The sequence below is a fragment of the Neovison vison genome, chromosome 4 (genome assembly GCF_020171115.1).
Source record: "Neovison vison isolate M4711 chromosome 4, ASM_NN_V1, whole genome shotgun sequence".
Classification (NCBI taxonomy): domain Eukaryota; kingdom Metazoa; phylum Chordata; class Mammalia; order Carnivora; family Mustelidae; genus Neogale; species Neogale vison.
This window is the reverse complement of record NC_058094.1, coordinates 143,703,453-143,726,747: the sequence shown is the minus strand read 5'-3', so window position 1 is coordinate 143,726,747 and position 23,295 is coordinate 143,703,453. Positions and strand designations below refer to the sequence as shown.

The 23,295-nt window shown below is 45.3% G+C and overlaps 1 pseudogene; it reads right to left on the bottom strand.

Moving 5' to 3' along the window:
• Nucleotides 1-1,448: 1,448 nt before the first annotated feature.
• On the bottom strand, nt 1,449-1,568 carry LOC122905592 (annotated as a pseudogene).
• Between the last annotated feature and the right edge of the window lie 21,727 nt (nt 1,569-23,295).

Here is a 23,295-nt window from a genome sequence, read left to right as displayed (position 1 = left end):
CAGGGGTCAGCTTGGGGGTTCGCTCTCTCCCTCACCCTCTGCCCTTCCCCCCATGAGTGCATTCTCTCTCTCTCTCAAATGAATAAATAAATTTTTTTTTAAAAGAAAGATATAGGGGCGCCTGGGTGGCTCAGTGGGTTAAAGCCTCTGCCTTCGGCTCAGGTCACGATCCCAGAGTCCTGGGATCAAGCCCTGCATCGGGCTCTCTGCTCAGTGAGGAGCCTGCTTCCTTCCTCTCTGCCTGTCTCTCTGCTTACTTGTGATCTCTGCCTGTCAAATAAAATAAAATAAGATTAAAAAATCTTTAAAAAGATAAAAATAAAATAAAAAGAGAGATATAAAACATGACACAGAAAAAATGAAAATAAAAGGATAGAAAAATATATAGTAGACAAATACTAACCAGAAGAAAGCTATATTAATAGAAAACCCAAAAAAGAAGAATGAAAAATATTTTCAACAATCAAAACAATCCCTACACAATAGTGAGAGTCTCAACTCAGCCACAAAATAGTAGAATTCTACACTTGTGTGCATTTAATAAGATAGCTTCAAAATGTGTATAGCAGAAATGAAAGAATTACAAGGAGAAATAGACAAATCTGTTATCATAAAGAGAGATTTTAACACATTTTTTGCAAATTATTAGCAGATACCTGGAAAATAATAAAACTGCTACATAGCATATTTTGTTTTAATGTCACTTCTATTAAACTCTATGTACCTTATGTGTTATACCTCAATTTTTTAAAATGTTAGTCACCTACAAAGAAAACAACTATCAGGTTTTCAGTGAACTGATTATTTATTTATTTATTAAGATTTCTTATTTATTTATTTAACAGACAGAGATCACAAGTAGGCAGAGAGGCAGGCAGAGAGAGAGGAGGAAGCAGGTTCCCCACTGAGGAGAAAGCCCTATTCAGGGCTCAATCCCGGACCCTGGGATCATGACCGGAGCTGAAGGCAGAGGCTTTAACCCACTGAGCCATCCAGGCACCCCTGAACTGATTATTTAAAGCTAGGACATAATTATCCAGAGAGCAGAAAGAAACAATGCTCCCACAACTCACCTTGAGGGCAGTTTGATAAAGGAAAACTCTGGGCCAATCTGTGCCCTAATACAAACATCATAATGGAATATTTTTAGGCAAGTCACTACATTAAGAGGCTAAAAGATAAAAACCATATGATTGCCTGAAAAATGCAAAAAAAATCATTTGATACAACTTAAAATCACCCACAGTAGCAGCAATTTTTACAAAACTAGGAATAAAGACTATTTTCCTAAGAAACCATTTCTACCAAACAATATACTTGTACATATAATTGTGACATGTTAAAAGTAGTCCCTTCAAAATAAAGGATGAGACAAATAATTCCACCACCAGGATATCTATCAAAATCATATTAATAAAGCCAACACAGAAAAACAAGAAAAAGATATAAAAAGGTATAAGAATTTGAAGAGGAAAAACTGTCACCATTTTACGATCATAATTGCTCTCATATTAAACCAATAAGAACAGATACTACACTTGATTCTTAGCCAAAGGCCAAAAAGCAATGTATAATTGCCCTCATAAAAAACAAACCAAAACAATAGGTAAAAATCATTAGAATTGGGGCATCTGGGTCGTTCAGTGGGTAAGTGTCTGCCTTTGGCTCAGGTCATGATCTCAGGGTCCTGGGATTGAGACCCGCATCAGGCTCCCTGCTCCATGGGAATCTGTTATCCCTCTCCTACTCCCCCTGCTTGTGTTCCTTCTCTTGCTGTGTCTCCTTCTGTCAAATAAATAAAGTCTTTAAAAAAAATTATTAGAATCGATAAGAAATTAACAAGATAGTTAGATTTAAGATCAATGTATTAAAGTTGCATTTCTCTAGCATAGCAGCAAGTGACTAAAAAACTATTCTTTTTAAATGTAAGTTCAAAACATGTCTTCAATGATAGCAACAAAAATCATGATACCCAGGAATACAGCTGGCAAAATACGTATGGAAACTTTATGGAGAAAATTAGAAAACTTCATTGAAATACTTGAAAGATCTTTAAAAATGTAGAAATATGCTATATGTACTAATAGGAAAATTCAATAGGATTAAAATCAGATTCTATGCCCACCAAAATTTCATCAGAGCTTTCTGAGGAGCTTAACTAGCTGATTCTAAATTTTTGTGAATATACAAGGCCCCTCACTGGATCAGTCAGTAGAACATGAATGAGATTCTTGATCTCAGCCTGGTGAGTTCAAGCCCCACATTGGGCATGGAATGTGTGTGTGTGTGTGTATATATATATATATATATATATATATATAAAATGATGTCAAGATGTGACAAATAGCCATGGTGCTCCTAAAAAAGAACGAGGTGGAAAAACTTGCTCAATCAGATATTGATTTATTATAAAACTAAAATAATTGAGGGGTGTCTGGGTGGCTCACTCAGTTAAGCCTCTGCCTTCGGCTCAGGTCATGATCCCAGGGTCATGGGCTCGAGCCTTGCACTGGGTTCCCTGCTCAGCAGGAAGTCTGCTTCTCCCTCTCCTTCTGCTCCTCCCCACTGCTTGTGCTCTCTCTCTTCTCTCTCTCAAATAAATAAGTAATCTTTTTAAAAAAAAAACTATAATAATTAAGATAGACCAACCAATGAAGAAAATAGAAAGCCTGGAAATATATAAATGCATTTTTTTTTGAAAACTGAAATAAGAAGAAATGGCATGATATCTCAGTTGAAAAAGTATGTTCTAGTCAGTAAATGGTGCTAGAATGTTTGGCTGTTGTTGGGAGGTATTTCTTCCGGAGAGTAGTGTTTCTGCACATCTCATAGCAGAGACACCTAACTGCCTTTATTCCCAGTTGTCCTATCAAGACTCTTTGTATAGCAAACAGCCTGGGAAGATAGAGACAGGGCCTCCCTCTAGAGCAAAATGTAGGTTTGTTTATTGTTCGTCATAAAGGCAATGTCTCTGTCTAAGGCAAAGTCAGGCTGGCTCATTGCCCAGTATAAAAGATTCAGATTCCCTAGGGCTCAGGGTTCCTCTTCTGTAATACAACCCATTGCAAGGTTCACCCAGCCCTCTTCTCATGGCCCTCCAGGAATGCGGCAAAGGGAACCACCACTGGCAAGCAGCTTGCCTAGCCACCAATGGCAAGCAGCTTGCCTAGCCATGATGAGGCCCTTTGTCTCTGACCGGGAGTCTTGTGTGTTCTGCTGGCATCCAGACACTGTGGCAGGCCAGCTTCTTAGTCTGCCAGTAGGATGAAGATCACCATGCTTCACTTGGAAAAAAAAAAAAAAGGAGGGGCACCTGGGTGGCTCAGTGGGTTAAAGCATCTGCCTTTAGCTCAGGTCATGATCCCAGGGTCCTGGGATCGAGCCCCTTATCGGGCTCTCTGCTCAGCAGGAAGCCAGCATCCCCTTCTCTCTGTGCCTGCCTCTCTGCTTACTTGTGATCTCTGTCTGTCAAGTAAATAAATAAAATCATTTAAAAAAATCAATTTCCTCAGTGGTTCTGTCTGTTAAGTGGCTGACTCGATTTCAGCTCAGGTTAAGATCCCAGGGTCCTGGGATCGGCCTCCTCATCTGGGTGGGCTTGGCGCTCAGCAGGAAGTCTGCTTCAGGATTCTCTCTCTCCCTCAACCCCTTCCCCCACTTGCTCTCTCTGTCACTAAAATAAGTTTTTTTAGAAAATCAATTTCCAAAAAGTAAAAAAAAAAAGTAAAAACAAGCAAAAGATATGTACAGGAATTTAACAGAAAAAGAAAACATGGAGGGGGGGGCGCCTGGCTGGCTCAATCAGAAAAGCAGATGAATCTTGATCCTAGGTTGGGAGTTTGAGCCCCACACTGGGTGTAGAGATGACTTAAAAATAAAATCTTTAAACACACACACACATAAATGGCAAACAAATTACAAGATATTCAACTAGTAATCAACAGATGCAAATTAGGGCCACCTGGATGGCTCAGTCATTAAGTGTCTGCCTTGGGCTCAGATCATGATCCTAGGGTCCTGGGATCGAGTCTCACATCTGGCTCCCTGCTCAGTGGGGAGTCTGCTTCTTCCTCTCTCACTCCCCCTGCTTGTGTTTCCTCTCTCATTGTGTCTTTCTCTGTCAAGTAAAGAAATAAATAAGATATTTTTAAATGCAAATTAATTGCAAATGATAATACTCATTTTACTCTCATAAATTATAAGTCTGACAGTACTAAGCATTAGGATGTCTGTACAAAGTGGGGTTTCTAATACTATTGATGAGAGTAAAATGTGGTATAATCACTTTGAAAAACAACTTGGCATTGTCTTCCAAAATGGAACACTTGATTTTGGTTTGGCTTTTTTTTTTTTTTTTTTTACATTTTTTTCTTTATTTTGTTTTTCAAATAGGTAATACCTTTCTTTTTTCCCTTCTTTCTTTAGAGTAATCTCTATGCCCAATGTGGGGCTTGAACTAACAATCCAATCAAGAGTCATGTGCTCTACCAACTGAGCCAGCCAGGTGCTCCCAAACTGAATATTTGTATACACTAAATTCATTAATTCTATTCTTAGATATATATGCGGGAGAAATTATTGCACAGAAACACCCCCAAAAAATTCATCAATAGAGAATAAACTGTGGACTGTTTAAATTTTATATTTCAGTTAATTAATATTACTATAAGCATGGAAATGAATTAACCAAACTCATAAACCTCTACATAAATGATTTGATTAGATCTATAATGCTGAGTAGGAAAAAAACAAGTTACAGCTGATATACTATGACTCCATTTCTATAAATGGCAAAAACAAGCAAAACTAAACTGTGTCTTGTTCAGAGATAAATGTCTGTATGGTAAAATTATAAAGATAGAAGCACAGGAATGATAAAACAAATCCCAAGATTGTGGTTACTGGGGCGCCTGACTGGCTCAGTTGGTTGAACATGCAACTCTTAATCTCAGGGTTGTGAGTTCAAGCCTCACATTGGATGTAGAGTTTACTTGCAGGGGTGGGGGGGTGGGGGATGGAGAGCAGAAGCAGAGAGAGAGAAGGAAGATCTCCCCTAGTGGAGGTGAGGGTTGGAGCTGGCAGAAACCAAGAAGCTAATCATCCGGGCTCTCCGGGTCAGCACCTGCGAAAGGGAGGCAGCAGGGTGGGCAGGAACAGGTGGGCTGGGAAGAGGGAGGCAGGCTCACGGAGGCCTCCGCTGACCCTTGGGGAGCGCAGATGCTGGGATGGCTTTCCAGGGTTGTCCTGCACTGCATGAAGGGGCTGGGTCTCAAGCTTCCGTCACTTTATGTAGGGGGTTGGCCCCCAGGGAAAAGGTGTGACCCTGGCCATGGTGGCTCTCTTCAGCTGAGGGCAGTTTCCAGAGAGGGCAGAGGGCTGTGAGGTATCGGCCCACCCAGCCGTGGTGGGAATGAGGCCTGGTTCTGAAGGGGGCCATGGGGTCTCCTCACAGCGTCTAGGACAGACAAGTGTCATTAGAGTATGACACTGGTTGGAGGAATGAATTTGGAAGACGAAGAGAGGGAGCTACTGATTTTTCACTCTGGAAAGGGATGTTGGTTCCTGAGCTAGGAAGAAGAGGAGGAAGAGGTTAGAGAGACGGAAATCCAAAATGATTACGAGAAGGGTGTTGAGGGGGTAGAGGCGACAATGAGGTGGGTGGGCTGACATGGTAACAGCAGTGACAGCGGCATTTGGACAGCTCTGTTCAGTTTACCAGAGCTTCCATGTCCATTCATGGCATTTGCCCTCACAACACCCCTGCGAGGTATTATTATGCCATTTAACAAATGAGCAGTCTGGGGCTCAGGCTAAATGATGTGCCCATAAGATCACAGAGGATTAGGTGCCTGGCTGGCTCAGTCCAAGGAGCCTGCGAATTGAACTCAGGGTCCTGAGTTCAAGTCCCACATTGGGTGCAGAGATTACTTTAAATAAATATTTATTTTAAAAAAAGATGACAGGGATGGGGCGCCTGGGTGGCTCAGTGGGTTAAGGCCTCTGCCTTCAGCTCAGGTCATGATCTCGGGGTCCTGGTATTGAGCTCCGCATTGGGCTCTCTGCTCGTAGGGAAGACTGCTTCTCCCCCCTCCCCCGCCTGCCTCTCTGCCTACTTGTGATCTCTCTGTTAAATAAATGAATAAAATCTTTTAAAAAAAAAATCACAGGGACGGCCAGGTGGCTCAGTCCTTAAGCATCTGCCTTCAGCTCAGGTCATGATCCCAAGGTCCTAGAATGGAGCCCCCCATCGAGCTCCCTGCTTAGCAGACTGTCTGCTTCTCCCTCTCCTTCTGCCCCTCCCCCTCTCTGCGCTCTCTGTGTCAAATAAATACATAAAATCTTTTTTAAAAAAGCAGTTCTCAAGGGGTGCCTGGGTGGCTCAGTGGGTTAATGCCTCTGCCTTCAGCTCAGGTCACGATCCCGGAGTCTTGGGATCGAGCCCCGCATCGGGGATATATTTCATGATCTCAACCACAAGTCAATGGGCCCCGGGGTTCAGATAGCAGAAGAACCAACCTGTGGCTCAATCGGAGTTTCCAGAATTGCTTAAATACTGGCCTTTCCTCTGCTATGAACTGAAAGGAACTTTCCCTCGGGACTGAATTGGCGACTCTATTTGCAATTATGGACTAAAGGCTGATTCCTGGCCAAGCCGAGATGGTGAACTGAAAGGATCCTGGAAGCACGTGGATGCAGTCCTATTTTCCTGACCGTTGCCCAAGTCAAACATTTACTTGAAATTCTAACTGCCTCCTAGGAGGAATTTCTAAAATTTTAGAAGCAGCTTCCCTATCAATGCTTTTGCACTTTTCAGGTCTTTTGACTTTAAAAAGCTTGTGATTCTTTGCTAGGTGATTAAAGCCCATTTGGAATTAAATACAGTTGCCCTGATCATGTCAAAAATGATAAAGTTGCTTCCTAGCGTGAAGTTTACTGTTGGATTTTTAAAAATTGATTTGTACTGCCATCTAGTGGTATATTTCATTGCAAGTTTCAACACCTTAAAGTGTATTTCTGTCTGTCCAGTGGGTTACCCTTAAAAACATTGTAGAATCAAGGGTTTATGCTTGCAGATATAGAGAGAACTTGTCCTCTGTAAGTATAAAAGTCCTATCATATACCTTATAGATTAACAAATTTTAACATAAATATGAAAAGGAGCTCCCAGCAGAGATCCTCTTAAACCAGAGGCTCCTAGCATTAACTTTTTTTTTTACTTTTATCTTTAATTTTTACCATAATTATCCCATATAAGCTGTTTCTTTCTCCTAGATAAATAAATATAATTCTGGCTGATTAATTTAATGGTCACTCCACTTGGAAAGGCAGAACTGTATAAAGATTGAACTCACAAGAAGGAACACAATGCTGTGTAGGCTCAAATCCTAGCTCAGAACTTGCAATCTGGATGTCCTTGGACTAGTTATGAGACAGCTGCATGCCTCAGTTTCATAATCTGTAAAACAGGGATAATCATCAAATCTACCTCAGAGAGTAGTATAAAAGACGCTACACTCAGCCCAGAAACTAGCACGAAGTAAGGGCTCAGTGCAAACACAAGTTTCCATACATCCGTAGATCACTGGGAGCCTAATTTGCATAGCCCCTCAGGATGCCAGGATAACAGAAGAGCCCCTGTTGTATTCCATTTGCAAATAGATCGTTAAAAACAACAGGACCCATGGTCAGGTCTCTGGATACTAGAATCACCATATGATCCAGCAATTCTAGATAAATACCTACAAGAGTTGAAAACGAGACTCAAACAAGTATTTCTATTCTGAAACTCACCACAGTATTATTCACAATAGCTAAAAGGAGAGAACAACCCAGACGTCCATCAGCAGATGAATGGATAAATAAAGTGAGATTTATACATACAATGGAATATTATTCAGCCTTTAAAAAGAATGAAATTCTAGTATGTGCTAACCACATATGTCAATGAACCTTGGAAACATTGTGCTAAGTGAAATATGTCAGACACAAAAGAGTAAAGGTCTGATTCCACCATATATGAAGTACCTGAAATATGCAAATCCACAGAAACACAAAGTAGCATAATGATTACCAAGGGCTGGAGGATTGAGGAATGGGGAGTTACTGTTTAAGGAATAGAGTTTTAATTTGGAATGATGAGAAAGTTCTGGATCAGAAGTAGTGGTGAGAGTTGCCCAACAATGTGAATGTGTTGAATGCCCCTGAAACTGTACGCTTAACAATGCTTAACAATGGTGAAAATGGTAGCTTGTATGTTATATGTATTATATGAACAAAATAGGCAGGGCCAGAGACCCGGCCACACAGTCCTCCTCTTCAGTCTTTAACCTCATTACATACACAGCACAGGGATCCTAGAGGCAGGCACCAGCACCTCAAAGGAGGTCCCACAGCCTTCTGACTCTGCCTCTCTGTACACACGCGCACGCAGGGGCATGCACGCACACACACGCACTCACACATGCACACACACACAGGCACACACTCACACAGGTATCTTCTGACCCTTGGAATGAGAACAAACAGGTAGCGCTCCAGAATCCTGGAAAGTCCCAGGAGCTTGTGTGACAGACTTTAACCTGGGTCCTTCTCTTCCCCTGAGGCTATCCTGGCCTAGGAAACCGGAGTTAGGCTTTTTTTTTTTAAAGATTTATCTATTTGTGGGGCTCCTGGGTGGCTCAGTGGATTAAGGCCTCTGCCTTCGGCTCAGGTCATGATCTCAGGGTCCTGGGATCGAGCCCCGCCTCGGGCTCTCTGCTCAGCGTGGAGCCTGCTTCCTCCTCTCTCTCTGCCTCTCTGCCTACTTGTGATCTCTGTCTGTCAAATAACTAAATAAAATCTTAAAAAAAGAAAAAAAGATTTATTCATTTGTTTGAGAGAGAGAGAGAGAGACTGTGAGCAGGGGGGCGGGCAGAGGGAGAGAATCTCAAGAAGACTCCCCACGCACTGTGAGACCCTAACAGGGGCTCTACAGCAGCACCCATGAGATCATGACCGGGGCCCTTATAGTTTTAAAAATACAAAAGCAGGAGTGCCTGAGTGGCTCAATCAGTAAAGTGTCTGCCTTTGGCTCAGGTCCTGATCCCAGAATCCTGGGATTGAGTCCCCCATCAGGCGCCCCATCGCGCTCCCTGCTCAGCAGGAAGTCTGCTTCTCCCTCTCCCACGTGCCACCCCTTCCCCCGCTTGCGCCTGCGCCTGCGCTCGAGCTCTCTCTCGCTCTGTCTGAAATAACTGAATAAAATCTTCTTTTAAAAAAGTACAAAAGTAGGGGCACCTGGTTGGCTTAGTCAGTTAAACAACTGACTTTTGATCTCAGCCCAGGTCTCAATCTCAGGGTCACTGGGCTCGATGCTAGGTTTAGAGCCTATAAAATAAAAAATAAAATAGAAGTACGAAAATACCCCCCCCCAAAAGTGTGCATGATTCTAATTTTCATTTGTAGGCGGACGTGCAGGAGACAGCTCGGCAGACGGAGAGCTAAAAACCTGCTCTTCTACGCTTCATACCAGAGTTAACTGCATGTGCGAAAGGAGCCGGGGATAAAAAGGCTCTTGCCCCAAACCCTACCAAGAGACAGTCTGCTAGGAAAAACAGTTCTGGCCCAGCATTTTATGACAAGGTACCCATTTTTTCAGTGTATCATCCACAACGTACTGGTTGTCTATTTTCAGCGTATTGGGAGGATCATATCTATCTATTGCCGTGTAACAAGTTACCCCAAAACTCGGTGACTTCAAACAAGAATCATTATATGTCACATTCTCTGGGTCAGGAATTCAAACAAGGGCACAGCGGGGATGGCTAATCTCAGCTCCCCGATGTGTGGGACCTCAGCCGCAAGCTTGCAGGCGGGAGACCGAGCTCACCCGAAGCCTTGCTCGCTCACATGTCTGCTGGTTGGTGCTGACTGTTGACTCAGAGCCCACTCGAGTTTTGGTGACCAGCCCCGTGGTTTAAATTCTGGTTCCACCCCTCTCTGGGCAAATAGCACCACCTCCCTGAGCCTCAGGCTTCTCACGAGCTAAAATGGAGATAACACTTCCTCTAAAGTTACCTAAGGATCGAAGGATAACAACAGAGAATGTCCCTTTTCGCCATATTTTAAAGCTGGAGTTAAGAATTCCCTCAGACTGGAACGCTTGCGTGGCTCAGTCAGTTAAGCATCTGACTCTTGGTTTTGGCTCATATCGTGATCTCAAGGTCGCGAGATTGAGCCCGCTGTCAGGCTCTGCGCTGGGCGTGGGGAATGCTTGAGTCTCTCTTCCCCCTCCCCCTGCCCCTCCCCCTGCCACTTGCACACATACACACACACTCTCTCGCACTCTCTCTCTCTGTAAGGAAAAAAAAAAAAGAATTCCCTCAGAACAAGTAGTTCTTTGGCAGTAGTAATAAGTGATAATTGCACATCTAGCATTATAACAATAATAGTCATAATAACAACAACAATATTAACAATATCTTTTTTCACACCAGACTTCATGCTGAGCACTAAAATTTCAGGTACAAACCTCTTGTACTATACAGCTGTATTTTTATTCTTTCTATAATATGTTAGAAAGAGTGTGGCATTAAGAGCAGCACATTATTTATGCTTAAGTTCTGTTTTACAAGGGCACCTGGCTGGCACAGTCAGTAGAGCATGCAACTTGTGATCTTGAATCAGGAGTTTGAGCCCCACTGAATGTAGAGTTTACTTTAAAAAATAAATAGGGCCGGGGCACCTGGGTGGCTCAGTGGGTTAAGCCGCTGCCATCGGCTCAGGTCATGATCTCGCATCCCGGGATCGAGTCCCGCATCTGGCTCTCTGCTCAGCAGGGAGCCTGCTTCCTCCTCTCTCTCTCTGCCTGCCTCTCTGCCTACTTGTGATCTCTCTCTGTCAAATAAATAAATAAAATCTTAAAAAAAAAAAAACCCTATATGTTTTATGTGTAAGAAAGTAGTTAAATTATTAAATAAATCACAAAAAGTATTTCAGTTGGTTCATACACACACACACACATAATCATTTAGTAACCCATATATATGTGTTTGTCTGTGTGTATATATTTTTTTTTAAAGTGGGCTCCATACTCAACCAAGGTCTTGAACTCAGGACCCTGAGACCTAGAATCACACACTCTATCAAAGAAGCCAGCCAAGTGCACCTATTCACTAACCCACAAACAAGTATTTATGGGGTACCCATTAAACCCAAGATACTGCCCTAGGTACTGCAAGGTATGAAAAATAGTCTAATGAATTGTCTTTGTCTTCAAGGAATTTACAGACTTCTTAAGCAAAATAACATGAAAACCTAAAGTTGCAAGGAAGGAAATAACTAAATAACACAGCAAACCAGATTGGCTTTGAAGATATCTGGACCTTAATCTCAGATTTCTATTTTCTAGCTTTGTGGATTTAGGATTCTTTTTTAAAGATTTTATTTATTTATTTGACAGAGAGAGAGATCACAAGTAGGCAGAGAGACAGGCAGAGAGAGAGGAGGAAGCACGCTCCTCATAGAGCAGAGAGACCGATGCGGGGCTCAATCCCAGGACCCTGGGATCATGACCTGAGCCGAAAGCAGAGGCTTTAACCCACTGAGCCACCCAGGCACCCCTGTGGATTTAGGATTTAGGCAAAATTACTTACCTGTCTGCCTCAATTCCCTTGTCTGTAAAATTGGGCTAATAAGGTATTTGTTACTAAGATATCTCACAGGGTTGTTGTAAGGACCAAAATATATATGTATATACTTATATAATGTACACACACACACACACACACACACATATATATATATATACAAGGTCTGATATAGAAGGACGGCTCCATTTCTAACTATAGGTTACAGGCTATTAAGAAGAAAGAAATAGGAGCGCCTGGGTGGCTCAGTCAGTTGAGCGTCTGCCTTTGGCTCAGGTCATGATCTTAGGGTCCTAGGGTCAAGTCCACATTGGGTGCCTTGCTCAGCGGGGAGCCTGCTTCTCCCCCTCCCTCTGCCTGCTGCTTCCCCTACTTGTGTTCTCTCTCACTGTCAAGTAAATAAGTAAAATCTTAAAAAAAAAAAAAGAAGAAGAAGAAGAAGAAAGAAAGAAACCAGGCTGGAATATGAAATGTGCTGGGAGATACAAAGAAAGTGGGTTTTGATCTGGTCTTAAAACCAAGCCAGCTTTAAACTATCTGGAAGGAAATGGGCCTGACTGGCCCAGCTGGAGGAGCATGCAGCCCTTGATCTTGGGACAGTGAGTTCAAACCCCACACTGGGTGCAGAGATTACAAAAATAAATAAATAAATAAATAAATAGACTTTTAAAAATAAAATTCATGATCTGGATCTGGGAGGAGAAGGGAAGGGTGAGGTAGGAGAACCCAGCATGTTCTGAGCATTTGCAGCAACTAGGATAGCTCTGACGTCGGCCTGCCACCAATAACAATTCCACTCCCTGTAATAAGGAATCATAGAACAGATCCAAATAATGGCTGACCCCGTGTCATTGATCAGCCCACTTAGTCCTTACAACAATGCTATGTGGTAGTAATGGTACCAACCCATTCTCCAGAGGAAAAAAAACTGAGGCTCAGGGTTTAAATAATGTGCCCAAGGTCTTGTGGTTACTGAGCAGGAGAGCTGGGCCTGATCCCCTCCCTTCCCCACCAAACCTCAGTCTCACTCCAGACCCTGGGCTCTTAACTGCTGTGTTAAGCTTTTCACTGGTTAATCAGTGACCCATTGTTCACTCTCCTTAACATTTTCCCACAGCCTAGACAAATCCCAAGACAACTGAACAGAAATCTCTTAGGGAAGGTAATTTTAAAATAGCTCAAGTTAATATTAAGCCAACAAAACTTTATCTGAATATGTCCCAAAGTAATGACTCTTAATCTTCAGGGGTCAGGGACCCCTTTGAAAATCTTACAGCAATTAAGTTCCCTCTTCCTAGAAATGTGTACATATATATACATATATAAAGTGTGCATAGAATTTCAGGGATTTCCCAAAGCCCAGGGAGGAACCCTAAGTTAACACCTCTTTTTAAAAAAAAAAAAAGATTTTATCCATTATTTGACAGAGAGAGACAGCAGGCGAGGGAACACAAGCAGAGGGAGTAGGAGAGGGAGAAGTAGGCTTCTGGCAGGGAGCGCAATGCGGGGCTGAATCCCAGGACCCTGGGATCATGACCTGAGCGGAAGGCAGACCCCCAACGACTGAGCCACCCAGGTGCCCCCCTAAGTTAATACCTCTTGACCTCACAATTTGCATAGGAGATAAAGGCCCCTGGAGTGCACATGGCCCGGGACAGAGGGGGATTTCACATACATGTCCCGATGACCTCATTAATAGAGGTAATCAAGGGTGCCGGGGCAGGAAGCAGCTCTGCCTACATACATATTCAAACCACAGACTTTCTCTTCAACCACATACATTTCATTGAATAAGGATCTGAGTTCTTGGCAAGCCTCCCGGTGTGGGGCTGCTGATATTTCTGTTCTGCTACTGGAAAGGGAACAGGCCAAGGGTCGAGCCTTCTAGAGGAAGCCTGTGTGGCCAGATGGTGTTGCTCCTGACCCACATACCTGCCAAGTACCACTGACAGCTGGAGTGGGGAGAAGCCACTTCCAGCCAAGAGACCAAGAAAAAGCCAGAATCAACCCATCTCCAGGTGCGTCCTTGAACAGTGCAGCCCCAGGCAGCTGCGGCCAAGTCAAAAGCATGATACATCATTTCTCCCCTCCAGCTCTGCGTTAAGCAGTAGTGTCGTTCTCCTCGCTAATTTTCTTTTGTGCAATGAACAAAACACAGACAATGTGGTATAACATTAAAGAATGAGCTTAGGGGACAGATGTAGGTTCACATCCTAGCTTTACCACTTAAGGCTACTTCCTTAATACCTCTGAACCTCTGGTTTCTAGCCTAGAAAAGGTAGACACTCAAATTTATAGTCCAGAATTATTCAGAGGACAAATAATAATATGATAAATTCCAGGCACATAATAAGCACTCAATAAGCAGCTGCAACCGGACATCATGGTGTTTCTGGCTATCAAATTTCCACTGAGATTAGTAGTCCCCTTTGATGGGTGTTTTTAAGTCCTTGAGAATCAAGAGCTATTGTAATCTCCAGGAAATAGAAATGATCCATCAATCCTAAACCCTATCGGTCAGAAGCCGTAACTGCTTCCTTTGATTTCTCACCATTCCCGGCACAGAGCTGGGTGACAATTAAATGCTGCCAAGTACACGCGGGCCAGAGGTTACTCTCAAAGAGCAAGGATCACCTTGGGAAATTAACAAGAGAGCAGACTTCCTGTTCACTGTCAGAAGCCAGGATCAATGCTAAATCATGACTACACTGAAGAGTGCTCTGGGCAGGAAAGGTCTGGTCCTCTGAGGTTGTCTTCAATCCTTTGGTTCCCTGAAAGGAGCCAGCTGCAAAGCACCTTGGAGGAGCTCTTCATCTCTTAACTTGGAGGTAAAGCAAAGGCCTTGGAGAAATCAGCTGGATTTATTTATATCCTGTATCCTTAAAGCAAACAAACAAGAATTTGAGGGGCACCTGGCTGGCTCAGTCAAAAGAGCATGAGACCTTTTTTTCTTTTTTTAAATTTAATTAAATTTAATTTCAGTGTTCCAGAATTCATTGTTTATGCACCACACCCAGTGCTCCACGCAATACATGCCCTCATAATACCCATCACCAGGCTCACCCATTCCCCCACTACCCTCCCCTCCAAAACTCTCAGTTGTTTCTCAGAGTCCACAGTCTCTCATGGTTTGTCTCCCCCTCCCATTTCCCCCAACTCACTTCTCCTCTCCTCTCCCAATGTCCTCCATGTTACTCCTTAGAGCATGAAACTTTTGATCTCAGGGTCATAAGTTCCAGCCCCACACTGGGGATAGAGATTACTAAAAATAATAAAAATAATAAACTTAAAAAAAATTGAAGAGGGTTTACAGCAAAAGAGACAATAGACTTGAGAAAATAGAACCCAGGATTAAAGAAAAAAGGAGAAGCAGATGTAATGCCCCTAAAAAGTATCACAGTTACAAATTTGACTCTATGCTTTTTTTTTTAAGATTTTATTTATTTATTTGACAGGGATCACAAGTAGGCAGAGAGGCAGGCAGAGAGAGAGGGAGGAGGAAGCAGGCTCCCTGCTGAGCAGAGAGCCAGATGTGAGGCCCAAAGCCAGGATCCTGAGATCATGACCTGAGCCAAAGGCAGAGGCTTTAACCCACTGAGCCAACCAGGAGCCCCTGACTCTACGCTTCTTGAATAAAAAGGGAAACAGTAAGTTTCCTGGCTCTCACCAGAAAAAAAAATTAAATGCCGGGATACCTGGCTGACTTGATCAGAAGAGCATATGGCTCTTCTGAGTTTGAGCCCCATGATGAAGGTAGAGGTTACTTTAATAACTTAAAATTAAAAAAAAAAAAAAAAAAGGGAAAGAAAATACCAGTTTGTAGGGGGAGACACAACTCTTTCCTGGCACTCAATTCTGAAATTTTCTCATATGGAACATACATAAAGAACTGCAGTCACACCAGGTCCTGTCCTCAATAACCGCTTTGTGGCTTCGGATCTTCAAAAAGTCAGTACTGGGGTGCCTTGGTGATTCAGTTGGTTAAGCGTCTGCCTTCAGCCCAAGTCATGATCCCAGGGTCCTGGGATCAAGCCCTACACTGGGCTCCCTGCTCAGTGGGGAGCCTGCTTCCTCCTCAACCTCTGCTCCCTACTCATGCTTTCTCTCCCTCTCTCTCTCTCTCTCTCTAGTGCTCTCTCTCAAATAAATAAATAAAATATTTTTTTAAAAAGTCACTATCACGAAAATCAAAGGTGTGAGAACATGTTCAGGATGAAAAGATACAAGATACTGAAGAGACAGAAACATTTTCAATGTGTGTGTCTTAGTTGGTGAAGAAATTTGAATATGGGCTCTGAGGTGATATAGGGAATTATTGCTAGGTATGATAACGGCATTTTGGTGATGTAAAGGATCCCTTTTTCCCCTTCATTTACTTTTGGAAATGTATCTGGAATTTAATTTAGAGGTGACCTGGAAATGGTTCCAAAAACAGACAGATACGTATTCAAGGGAATGATATCTTACAAAATGTTAACCAACGTTTCGCAATAAGAAGTGAGAAAAGGAAGGTGCGGGGGAATGTCTCAGGGGTGTGTGTACCCTACATGTGCCAGAGAGAAAAGCCAGCAGGCTTCCCTGGGCACGCCAGACTGGGAGGAATGAAACGGACAGAGTTACGGCTCCGTATGGAAGTCTGGAGCCCCGGTACCTCAGAGTGTAACCATATTTGGAGCTAGGGTCGAAAGTGAGATCATTAGGCAGGACCCTCATCTAATGTGTCTGGTTTCCATACACAAAGAGGACATTGGGACACAGACCCGTACAGGGAGTGATGTGAAGACACAGGGAGAAGACAGCCATCGACAAGCCAAGGAGAGAGGCATGGGACAGAACCATCCCTCAGGGTCCTCAGAAGGAACCTACTCTGCTAACATCTTGATCTCAAACTTTGAGCCTCCAAAAACAAAACAAAACAAAAACAAAAAAACTTCTAGCCTCCAAAACTATGAGAAAAATAATTTTTTGAAGATTTTATTTATTTATTTGAGAGAAAGGGAACAAGAAAGAGAGAGAAGGAACGCACGGAGGGGAAGAGGTGGGGGGAAAGCAGACTCCTCACTGAGCAGGAAGCCTGACCCAGGGCTTGATCCGGGGAACCCAAGATCATGACTTGAGCTGAAGGCAGATGCTTAACCAACTGAGCCACCCAGGTATCCTGAGAAAATAAATTCCTGTTGCTTAGGCCAGTGCTAGCAAACTAATACAGCACTCCTGGATTTGTCACCAAAGCCCAGGGGCTTATCCCATATACCCATGAGGCCCTGACAACCTGGCAAACAGAGCTTTGACTCATCGAAAAGCAGTTGCCCTGTGTAGGCTGGGACACAGACACACACACACACACTCCCAGATCCCAGAGCACTGCACATCTGAACAGCTATAATCCAAGTCTGACACATACGGGTCCCCTCCTTTCCTAAGTGCCTTCTGGTCTCTCTGTCTTAAAAATTAAGATGTGTGTGTGTGTGTGTGTGTGTGTGTGCGCGCGCGCGCGCGCATGCGTGCACACGCACACACACATACACATTGGAGAAGAGTGAATCTAGCTCTAAAAACCCCATAACTAACATTTCTTTACACTAATTGATCATTGGTATCTAGCGCTTAGAATTACAATTGATATTCATTTGGGTGCTCTGCTGCCATACTTGATTGTTAAAATATTCGTGTAACTTGACACTTGCTGATAAGATAGCACCACAGTGCTCTGGGAACCTGGGTGGCCCAGTTGGCTAAGCAACTGCCTTGGGCTAAGGTCCTTATCCTGGAGTCCCGGGATCAAGTCTCGCATCAGGGTGGGGAGCCTGCTTCTCCCTCTGGCCCTCCCCACTCTCATGCTTTCTTTTTCTCATTCTCTCTCAAATAAATAAATAAAATATATATATCTTTTTTAAATAGCATCACCATCCCCATCACTCCAGCCCCACTCTGGAAATTCCCCATGATCCAGCAGCTAACAGCTAACGATCAAGGCCTCACACCCAAAGGCCCTCCAGAACCTGCTCCCACAGTCTTGCCCTCCATTCCAGGAAGAAGGACGCTGTCTCTGCCCTTGCTAGTGACGTGCTTTTCAAGTTCATCCCTGCTTCCTACGCTCTTCAGCACTGTCCTCTAAATTCTTTAGGATGCGTATTTCACAGCAACTCCAAAGCATATACTGCTCATATTTCCTTTTACAGAAGAATCTGAAGCCCAGAGTTAGTAGTTAGCCCAAGCCACAGGCAGAGTTGGAAACCACTGCTCCCTATTTTCTGACTGTCTCCCGCTGGGATTGGTAGGTCAGAATTATTTTATCTTCAGAAGAGAGAGAGAAAAACAAAACAAAACAAAAAAAGACCAAGCAGCCAAAAAGAGTTCAGAGGCTGCGGCCCCAGGGTCCTGGAGAGTCTCGGTGTCCTCAGGGTTCCCCTTTTCTCCAGTACGATTGCCCCCTGTAAAAGCACAGGAGCTAGCTCATAGTAAGGATTCACAAAGAACAAGCAGTCTGCGACCAAACAGCTTTCTAAAGCTCTGACAGAAGCTTCCGGAACTCCAGAGGGCCCCTCACCGGCAGGGATGGTATCCCTTGGAGGGCAAGGAGGAGGGAGCAGGTGGGGATGAACCATTTAACCTTACAAAGCAGCAGCAGCAAAAGTCTGCGGAGCCGTCTGAGGACCCCCGCTCCCGCCCCGGACCCCCAGGCCCCTCAGGGGGTTCCAGCCCCGGAACCCTGCGCTCCAGTCCCTAACCCTTGCTCAGACCAGGCAACACCAGGAGGTAGGCCCTCCTCCTTTCACCTTCAACCTTGCCCGTGATTTCCTGTGACCTTCTAACTTGACTCTTGCCTTTCTCATGGCACTTAACCCCTGCGTGACCTGCAGACTCTCACCCTAAAAACCAGGCCTGCTAACCAGCTGGTGTGGATACAATAGCTCAGGGAGCAAAGTCATGGGACTGAAACCAGAAGAAAACATATTCATGAGAGGAGCAGCTGGCAGCTGGAAAACAGAAGGAGAGAGAAAGGAAGGCCTGTTCCTACCTCCTACGGGATGCGATTAACTGGGGATTTCAGAGCAAGAGTCACTAGACCTGCCAAAGAAACCCCTCTCCTAATGAAAGCAGTGATGCCCATCACGGCTCCCCCGGGGTTCCCAGCAGGGCTCAGAGGCAAATCCCCTCACAGGAGCTTTGAGATGGAAAGCGGTGGGGGTGGGGAGCGGGCTGACTTGGGCGGTGGAGATGCTCCCCATCTAATTCTTCCCTGAAATGAAACACGGAAGAAATCTTCCTGCGGGCATGTGCTATTGTTAAATAGTGTTATGCATTTTGGAATTTCACAAGTAATATGTTTTTATTGAAGAAAAAAATTTAAAGAAGAAAAATAATGTAAAATATTTTTTAAGAAGACAAGAGAGAGAAAAATTGCCCAGAATACAACCAGGACGTAACTACTGCCAACATTTAATATACCTCTGCTTTTCACACACAGAGTAACTAGATGCTGCTTTATGTGCCCTTAAGAGCAGATGGTGAACGCTTTTCCAGGTCAGGATAGCAGTTTTGGCCACCTCCCATCTAGAGGCCACCATGTGTTTCTTTCTCTCTCTTTCTTTCTCTCGTTCAAGATTTTATTTCTAAGTAATCTCTACACCCAACATAGGACTTGAACTCACAACCCTCAGATCGAGAGTCCCCGACTGAGCCAGTCAGGAGCCCCTCACCACGTGCTTCTTTATTGGGTTTAAGCCAATTCCCTGCTGTGGTGCTTTTGGATCCTTGATAGATGGAATTTAAATTCTTTTATGCAGCAGCAGACACAGACTAGCAAAATTGACATCCTGGCCTCTTCAAGTTCCCCAACGGGCCACCGTGCCACTCCCTGTCTAACTACTCTGCATTTTGTACACCGTGTTCCCTCACAATCCCCCTCAGATCCCGTCCAGGTTAGCCATGCCAGGACCATGTCTTGCAGCGGCCGTAGCAGCATCATCTCTCACTTTGGCTTTCCCCTCTCAGCCCTTGGAGATAACAGATCACAAAAAAGGGCAGTTTTAGCTAGATCTTTTTTCCAGAATCCTGTATTTTTTTATTAGTGGACACTGACTTCCAGATCCCACTGTTGGCATCTCTCCGCCCGTATTAGAGTTTCAGGCTGATCAGAGGAAGGCCCCTGGAACTGGCTGGCAGGGGCTTTAAATGCTCCTGCAGGGAGAGGGGTTGGAGACATCACACAGAGAAAGACACCAAGTAGGGAATGCGTGAACGCTTGCACACACACGCATACGCACACGTACACATAGAGGCATGCACACACAAGGGCACACAAGACACAAGCACACACACAGGCACACACCCCAGCATGCACACACACATACAGGCACACACAGAGATGTACACACAGGCACACATACACACATGTACAGGCACACACACATGTTGACATAGAGGCACACACAAGCATGCACACACAAACACATACAGGCACACACAGAGATGCTCCCTTTGCAATACAAAATGAGAAGCTTCCTTAAGGAGACAAAAGTTGTATGTTACGCATTTCAGAGGGAGAAAAGGCAGACCCCGGGACTGCCGGCGAGAGCCTGCTTTGCCCCCACAGAAGGGACGCCCGTGTGGGAGGCATCCTGCAGCTGCCTTGAGCCAGCTTAGGGCTGAGACTACGTCGTCAGTACACGTTTCACACCGCGGCAACCTCTTCCTTTTTTCTGGTCTCGGTGAGATGCTGTAAGATCGCTCTCTGTCTCACTTCCTCCTTGTGGCATTAAGAACACCTTTGAGCCTTTAAATGACTAAGACACCGCCTCTGAGGTCGAGAGAGCTGGGGTGGGAGTTCGGGGAGGGCCACTCCTGCTTTGGCCACTCCTCCCCTTAACGGGCCCAGGGCTGGAAACCTCCCCCCAGGCCCATCTGGCAGGGAGTGCCCGAAAGCAGCGGAGAACCACACCCTTGACTTCCCAGTTCCCTTCGAATCATGGTAGCCACCCTCTCTCCGGACTTGGAAACGTGAAGCCCCCTTTGTCTTTTCTTCCCTGGTCTCTCCTACACTTAAGAAGCACTCTTGTCGGGACGCCTGGGTGGCTCAGTTGGTTAAGCAGCTGCCTTCGGCCCAGGTCATGATCCCAGCGTCCTGGGATCGAGTCCCACATCGGGCTCCTTGCTCGGCGGGGAGCCTGCTTCTGCCTCTGCCTGCCATTCTGTCTGCCTGTGCTCGCTCTCCCTCTCTCTCTCTGACAAATAAATAAAAAATCTTGAAAAAAAAAAAAAAAAGAAGCACTCTTGTCAAGCTCTGTGGGGTCTTTCTTCCCACTTCCCTGCTCACATTTCTTGCTTTGCATTTCCACAGTGATCACCCTAACTGGGGCCTGTCCCCTCCCCTTGGACTGAGGACCCAATCTCCTCCGGTTTGTCCTCACCCCTCCCACTCCACCTTTTTAACTCCTGCCAGCCCATGCTACCACCAGACTAAAAACCCTAACAGATGATGTGCATTATGTTGGCCTCCTGCTAGAAAATTCTCAGTAAGTCCCCATGGCCTGGCAGAAAGAGCTCACAGCTAGGCTTTGTCCTGCCCTCTGACCCTTTTCTTGTCTGGCTGCTTCCATCCGTCTCCCAGATGTGCTGAGCCATCCCGTCTTCCCTGAGATGCTCATCTTTCCCTGGAATCCCATCCCTGGAATGCCTCACTCCCTGCCTCACTTAAGAACGCCTTTGAGACACCCCTGAGCCTTTAAATACCTCACCTTTGTCATCTTTATCTTTGGAGTCAGAATGACCATTCAAAGCAAATCTCCACGAATCTCACTTATCTCTCAACCAGGAGAAAGCGCTCCCTCTTCGGTGGCTTTATTCTTTGTACCTTTCACTGTCCTTTATTTTATTATCTGCTTCATGTCTTATCTCTCCTGTTGGATTACATTTCCTGAAGGGCGGAGGCTGAGTTTTGCTGGTCACCAGAGCTCCTACAGCCCCGGGGAAAATCTGAGTTTCTGGGAGCTGGCTCGGTAATTACCGGTGATTAACCTGGAAGTTCTCTCGGATACACTACACCCTTGAATACGTGGTCCCTGGCCCTGGAAGGCTTAAAGGCTCACGCACCTCCTGGATTCCCCCAGGCCTGAGAGCAGATGCCTACACTTGCAAAAAAAAAAAAAAAAAAGAAAAAAGAAAAAAGAAAAAGAAAAAGAAAAAGAAAAAGCAAAAGCAAGCTTAGGCCAGTGTTAGGGACTGAACTGGGCCCCTCCCCCAGTCCATATGTTGAAGTCCTAATCCTCAGTGTGGCCTTATTTGGAGATAGAGTCTTTGCCAAGGGGATCAAGTTAAATGAGGTTATTAGGGGTCCTTACGGGAAGGAGACTTATGGACCCACAGACTGACTTGCGGAGAGCAAAAATGAATGTGAGGATCCAGGAAGAATATCATCTACAAGCCAAGGATCTCCGGAGGCTACCAGAAGCTGGGAGGGAGGCCTGGAATAGATCATTCCCTCACCGCTCTTAGAAGGCAGCAACCACACCGACACCCTGCTATCCAACTTCTAGCTTCCAGACCGTGAGACCGTCAGTTTCTGTTGTTCTGAGCCGGCCGGTGTGTGATGCTGTGTTAGCGAAGCCCCAGTAAACTCCTGAGAAACACGAGGTGGGCAAAGCCAGGTCTCTGAGATCCGCTGAGCAGCGAGGAACCCGTGCCAGCAGCCGGGCAGAAGTGGCTGGCCGGCCTCCGAGGGCAAGGCCAGAAGTTGGCCCGCCTGACACAGCTCTTTGAAGAGCGAGTTTTTGCTTCTGCATGTGGGCAGGGGAGGCCAGGCCTGGGGATGGGGGCCGGAAGCCCTGCTGAAAGGCAGACCCTCCTTCCAGGCTCTAAGTGCTTCCAGCCAAACTGTTTTGAAATGAAAACACACACACACACACACACACACACACACACGGGACGTCTTAAACTCTGCGGAGCCGCTTTGCTCTTCCCTGGAAACTCCTCGCTAATTACCCCCTTCCACTATGGCTCGCAGAGCGCCCCTCCTCCTCAGCAGGGGGCCGGGAGATGTGGAAATGCCTTTCCTCCAGGCTCTTAAGGGGCATTTCCTGGCCCTCCTCACCCAAAATACGTCCTCCCACCCCTGGGGAGCCCTGACAGACACGCTAATGATACCGAGGCTGATTCCATATAATTAGGTTTAGCTCAGTGTAAGGGCTCCCCATTAGCAGACCGGAACACCAAGGCCTGGCGGGCCCTGCGGTAAGGCTCCCTGCTGGCAGGAAACGGAAGCCAGAGCTTCAGCCCTTCTTGAGTCAGTCCTGATGCCTCCGGTAGTGAAGGCAGCAGGCAGGAAAAGGTGAGACCAAAGTTTCCGTTTTTGCGGAGATAACACTCAGGCGCTGAGAGGTTAAGAAACTTGCCCAAGGACACACAGCCAGTAAGAAGAGGGAAAAACTGCAAGGGAGCGCCTGAGGGGCCGCTGAGAGATTGTGAGGAGGAGAACCCTGAGGGTTGGTCGGCACTAAGCTGGCGACAGGGAGATGGGGGAGAATGGGCAGATTTGAGATAGATTCTCAGGGAGAAGTAGTCGGAGTGAGTTGTATGTTGGGAGTGGTAAGGAGGAGGGAGAAAGGATGCCCCCAGGCATTTGGGGCCTGGGAGCATTTGGGGTCACAGGGCTGAGTGACACAGGAAG